Source organism: Peromyscus eremicus, chromosome 1 (genome assembly GCF_949786415.1).
Source record: "Peromyscus eremicus chromosome 1, PerEre_H2_v1, whole genome shotgun sequence".
NCBI classification, from domain to species: Eukaryota; Metazoa; Chordata; class Mammalia; order Rodentia; family Cricetidae; genus Peromyscus; species Peromyscus eremicus.
In genome coordinates this window covers 177,730,747-177,736,849 of record NC_081416.1, presented here as the reverse complement: position 1 = coordinate 177,736,849, position 6,103 = coordinate 177,730,747, and the positions used below count along the sequence as shown (strand labels likewise).

Below are 6,103 nucleotides of genomic sequence, written 5' to 3'. Positions count from 1 at the left end.
ATGGTGGCAGCAGGCAGTGTCTCTCTCTCAGCCTTCCACTTCCCAGAATTCTTCTCTTTGTCCCGCCTATACTTCCTGCCTAGCCAATGGCCAATCAGTGATATATTTACTGACCAATCAGCAACATACTTGACATACAGACCATCCCACAGCACGTGGCTATCACTGAGTTTTAATTATCTTGGTAATTGGGGCTTCAAGATAATTTTGAGAATGCCAAAAACATGCTATCTCTCCTCAGTTTCCTGAAGTCACACCGTATCAGTGATTCTTCCTGTAGTGTGATGGCTAGTGAAGACTTGTGTAATCAGGGAGGCTTCCAAGGTGTCTGTCTACTATGTTTGCATATGGTTTCAGAATGCTGCCTTTATGACATCATGGAATTCCATACTGAGAGACGGGATCATTGTCAAATGGGTTATAAAAAACCTTGCATCTGTGGGTTGTAGAGATGCCTTGTGTGAAACAAAGAAAATAAAGATGTGGTGACCTGATATGTGAGTGTTGAACTGCATCTTGGACATAATCAAGATTGAAGAAGAATCTAAAGGTATGTGGGTCAGTTTAGAACTCAGTTTGATGATGATGATGATGATGATGATGATGATGATGATGATGATGATGATAAATGAGAGAACACAGTTCTCAAAGATACAGGTCTTCTAATACCAGTTTCACTAGAGTTGGTGCCTCGTGCCTCACAAGAGTATTAGGATTTGGCTTCTGCTAGGAAAGAAAGGAAAATGCTGACAACATATATAAGCCACTAGAGGTACACAAGACTCCTGGCCCCTCCCCTGAGAACCTCCAAATGCCATGTTGTACTCAGAGGACGCTTTAACTGCCCTAAAGGCTAGACCAAGACCACACTATACAAAGTAAAAAGCACAAGGTCTGAACATGAAATCCCAACAATCCTCACCTGGGAAAGCTTTGCCTGCCCCCAAATTCTGCATGAACCCTGCCTTCTGATCAATTCTCTGCTGTTTCTTGCCTGAGCAGAGGCAGCAACCTTCCTATCTTTTCCCCTCCCAATAAATCTCTTGGGTGAGCTTCACTTTGTATGGAATGACTTTGTGGTATTCCTTGGTTCCCAAATGCCAGGATACCTTTCCATCCCAGCTATAATGTTTACAACTTAGTTCATTTTAAAGTCATGAAGTCCAAAGCTTTCTGTGTTCTAGGCACAGTACAGAATCTGGCCTTCAAGGATCATTCACAGAAGATCATATCAGCTCAGTCTGAATTGGGTTGACAAGAATTCTAAATGCATTCCATCACAGTTACTCTTTTCATGATCATATCATCTTTGTCTCCAAAGGCCACAGCCAGGATTTTTCCTCTCAAAAATGGTATTAGCAGTATTGACTTCCAGACAAGTTATTATTTGGATCATAATCACTGAAACTCTCCTGGCATCATTATTAGAGATGTGCTGTAGAACCACTGGGTTACTGAGGCATGGATCTTGAAGAGAATCTACTTCTCCTATAGTGTAACAGTTTCCTCAGTGATTGAAAACATCCACTCTTCGGGGAGTTTCCTTATGTAGTGTCTTAGTGTTTCTACTGCTGTGAAGAGACCCCATGGCCAGGGGAACTCCTAAAAAGTTAAAAAAAAATTACATTGGATAGGGTTACAGGTTGAGAGGTTCAGCCCATTGTCATCATGCTGGGAACCACGGCATAGGCATGACATGCTGTTTGAGAAGAAGCCAAGAGTTACACATCTGGATTGGAAATCAGCAGGAAGAGAAAGATACATTGGGCCTTTCTTGAACATCTTAAACCTCAAAGCACACCCCAGTGACATACATCCTCCAACACAGTCACACCTATGCCAACAAGACCACTCCTCATAATAACATCACTCCCCCAAAGGGGGATTCTCATTCAGGCCACCACAAGTAAGAAGTTTAACCACTCAAAACAGCATCAGAAATTCCCAGACACTGACAAGATTCATTAGGTTCCTCCCTATCAGAGTAATCAATAAAAGCTGAGAGTCTTTCTTGGAAATGTCAAGATGCAAAAAAGACCCTTGAAACCAGACCAGCTCCTGAAAGAAACAAAAATCAGCAGAGTTGAATAGAGTAGGTTTGGACAACATGAGTTGCTTGGAAAGAATACACTCTAAACTATTTAAATGTATGAAGGCTGTGCTTTGTGTTCCAGATGTCTAGCTCTTGTGAGCTGTCAACTATGCTGGGATAGGCTCTCTTGATGCAGGTATCTTTGAATCATTTCTGCTCCTGTAAGCAACCCTCTTAAAATTCTGTAAGTAATCCCAATAAAAAAAACAAAGTACACTAAGTTGATCTTTGGTGGTATCCATACCTAGGTGTGTCATGGCATCTCTGTCTTTGATGAGAAAACATGTCTTTCATATCTTCCCAGGAAAAATTTGTCACACTACAACTGGTATTTGGTTAGTCTACCATAATCCCTTACTAAATCTTATCTTCAGACCCACAGATAAATATAAGTAACATTCCTCATCAAATAAGCTTCTCCTTTCCTCAACAGGACCATCACAGAATAATCACAACTGTACACAATACAGAGATCAACAAATTGTGGAACGTCCAGTTCCAGTGGGTACATCTACATCACAGGTCCTGCATGTAAGACTCAGGGATCATCACAGGAAAGGGAACAGAAAGATTGGAAGGGCCAGAACACCAGAAAGACTGCTATGAGGCTGGGTCTCCCCAAAATGGATATTCTGAACAATGGCAATATCAACAGACATAAATGTGGAAGAGAGAAGATCTTTTGCAGCCATACCCATGGACAAGGAGCTGCAGGCTACTGATATCTACAAAAGGTGGGAGATCTTGACTTTCCCCAGGGACAAGCTCTCTAACTGTTTATCTAATAGAAAGTAGTCAATTCTGGAATCATATACACAGAAAAACAAAAATAGATTTAGGAAGATGTATTTATCTATTTGTGTATATATACACATATAGGTATATACATGTAACATTAGTAATTGGGGAAGAAGAAAGTATCAATTTTGAAAGGCAGGGCATGGAAGGAGTTGAAGAGAGGAAACTTGAAAGAGTCTGGAGCAATGAAGCAAATAGAGGAAGTGACAAAATTATTTTAGTTCAAATGTATTAAAAAAAACCAAAAATAGTGATATTTTTATTCAAGATGAAAGCACATTGGATCCAAGTAGTTCTTTTCTTCAATTTGAGTCTGTTGTTCAGAAATAAATGGTAATTGTAACTAATAAATAACTAATAAAGTAGATTAAAGAAAATGATACCATTGACATATTTGAACCATTTAGAATATTTGAAAGTATGTGACATGTTTAAAAATCAAATAATGAGATATAATTCTATTTATTAGTGTTGAAATTACATGCAAGTTAGGATTAGATATCCATTATGGTATCCCTAAGCTCTGTCTTTCATAAGTCATGCTCTTAATATTCTTCAGAAAATTAATATATAGAGATGTTTGTGCTGCAAGGTAGTATATAAAATTTGCATATAGTAGGGATAGTACGATATTATTTATTACATTTTGATATGTTTTTCTGTATCTATCTTATGTGCATGGGGGAGAAATTCATGTTGTATTGTGCATTTCATAAGAAACCTGGCAAGAGTTGATTCTCTGCTTCCACCAAGTGGGTCTTGGTAGTCAATCCAAGCATTCAGGCTTTGCCGTAAGTGCCTTTATCTCTAGTCCATCATTATTAAATTTTTATATGTATAATGTTAGTGTATGTTATCTACACGTTTCTAAATCAGTCTTCTGTTCAACTCTAGTGCTTTGAACTTAACATTGAAGTAAATGAATTAAATATGTGGACAGAGGTCAGAAAACTTGTTCAGTTAATTAAAAATTTATGTGTGCTGTTAGAAGTAAAGGATCCCAGCACTCTGGTGGCAGAGGTAGGTGAATCTCTGTGAGTTCGAGGTCAGGTTGGTCTAGTTGGCAAGTTCCAGGACAGAATCCAAAGCTACACAGAGAAATCTTGTCTCAAAAATCCAAAATTTAAAAATGAAGTAAATTGGACACCATTTTGCTAAGTTTTAATATATGTATTAAAATTTCCAATAGACAGGAATTTGCCTTCATTAATTTATGTGCCTCAGGCAAGATAGTAAATGGTGAAGGAAGAGTAAACATGTACTCCTCATGTCTCCTAGGAAACTAAGTGAGGAAAGGGAGAATGGCCAGGATTCTAATGTCTTCTTCAAATGTCTGTCCTAAATGGCCCAAGTTCCCACTAATAGTCTGTACCTTCAGAAGTTTCCAGTACCTCCAAGTACAGCACTGCAGGCTGGAGACTAAGGCTTTATCACATAGGATTTTGGATCGCAGTGAGTGGGAAGACAGGGGATTGTGCAGAGGTACTGGGAAGAGAAGAGGGAGTGGAATCAGTGGCTGTGCTGAAAATAAGTAAAAACAATAAATAAATATATAAATAAATTTTTAAGAAAATAAACAAATGAATTTTGAAAAGAGCAACCCATGCTGTGGCATAGTACTTAGTTCTTGTGCAGTGTATTCAAGATGCTGGCATCAATTTCCAAAACTTCAAAATTAAATGAAGGCAAAATTGAAATTGCCTTGGTTGCACAAGACAGTTGCTGAAGAGTATGAGGAAGGAGGAGCAAGGGATCAAGGGCATTTGGGTCTGCACTGACTTCATTTGATTTTGAAACACTGTGACAGACATAAGGCTACCATTAGCTTCTATCTATGGCAAACTATTGAAGAGAGTTGAACAACAACTATCAAACTATGGGGGTAACAGCCGAAAACCTACTTTATTAGCAATGTAAAACAAGAAATGTTACAAAGCAGAACTAGGAAAAACTTCAGAATGTATGGATTAAGCAGGTTGTATTTAGGCATTTCATAACACATATGTATACATATGTATGTATGCACATATGTGAGTATATGTATGTGTGCCTTGTAACACCAATTAAATAAAGCCAGATTGATAATTTGAGGAAGATTGAGGGTGTCCACAGCAAGGAGTTGGGGGAGAAAACTGGGAGGGGAAATAATATAATTACATTTACATTTCAAAAGTAAAAAAGATATTTTTAATGATTTAAAAAGTTTGTTTCCCAACATGGTCCATATTTTTTTATTTTTCTCATTATATATTCATACCATCACTATTCAATCCATTTGTATTTCATTGTCCTAAGAGTTCTAATGATCTGCACTGCTCATTGTCACTTCATGCTTTTCCTTTTATTCCTACTTCATTGCATAGTCTCCCCAGAACTGACTATTTCCTCTGCTGCATACTCTAAACTGGATCAGTGTAAGGGCTTGAAAGTTAAGAAATCAACTGAAGATATCCAAGAAGAGTGTCAATAGCCTGTAATGTTTAGTAGTCTATTGTCCATAGAAGGTAAGACCCTATTGCAGAAGGTACCATATACTTGAGCCATAGAACATGGAGAAGTCAATATGGCAACTTTAAACCTACTGAATAGATTTCACAGAGCTGGAAGCAATCATCAATAGTACCCAAATATGAACTCTGAGAGCTGAAACAACAATGAACTTGGTGCAATTGTGTCATGAACATCATGGGATTAACCAACCACTTGATTGAATTGAAGGCCCACATCACAAGATGGAACCCATGAAAGGACCATTTTTATGGACTAGAATATGTGGCTAGAGAGTTATATAGACTCTAGGGAAGAACTTAATATTACAATTTTACTAAATGAATGCATTAGTAAACTGTCCAATAAGCTCCTGTTTTTATACTTAGAGATTTACTCTCTCCCTCAATCCTCATCAGAAAAGTTTCTTTTTGCTGGGCGGTGGTGGTGCACGCCTTTAATCCCAGCACTCAGGAGGCAGAGGCAGGTGGATCTTTGTGAGTTTGAGGCCAGCCTGGTCTACAGAGCAAGATCCAGGAAAAGGCACAAAGCTACACAGAGAAACCCTGTCTCAAAAAACCAAAAAAAAAAAAAAAAAGAAAAGTTTTTATTTTCTGTCGGTGATGATTAACACACAGGCCTAAAATAATTCAAGGTGCTAAGAATAGAGACTCTGTAGATCCAAGCTAAAAATGACACATCCATACCACAAATTTCCCCCTAATA

At 38.1% G+C, this 6,103-nt stretch overlaps 1 long non-coding RNA gene across 1 annotated transcript; it reads left to right on the top strand.

Moving 5' to 3' along the window:
• The first annotated feature begins 407 nt into the window (after positions 1-407).
• LOC131902588 (uncharacterized) lies at positions 408-5,706 on the top strand. The gene is made up of 3 exons (XR_009377096.1): positions 408-550; positions 2,526-2,826; positions 5,254-5,706. It is a non-coding gene; the product is annotated as an uncharacterized LOC131902588 (long non-coding RNA).
• Positions 5,707-6,103: the final 397 nt, after the last annotated feature.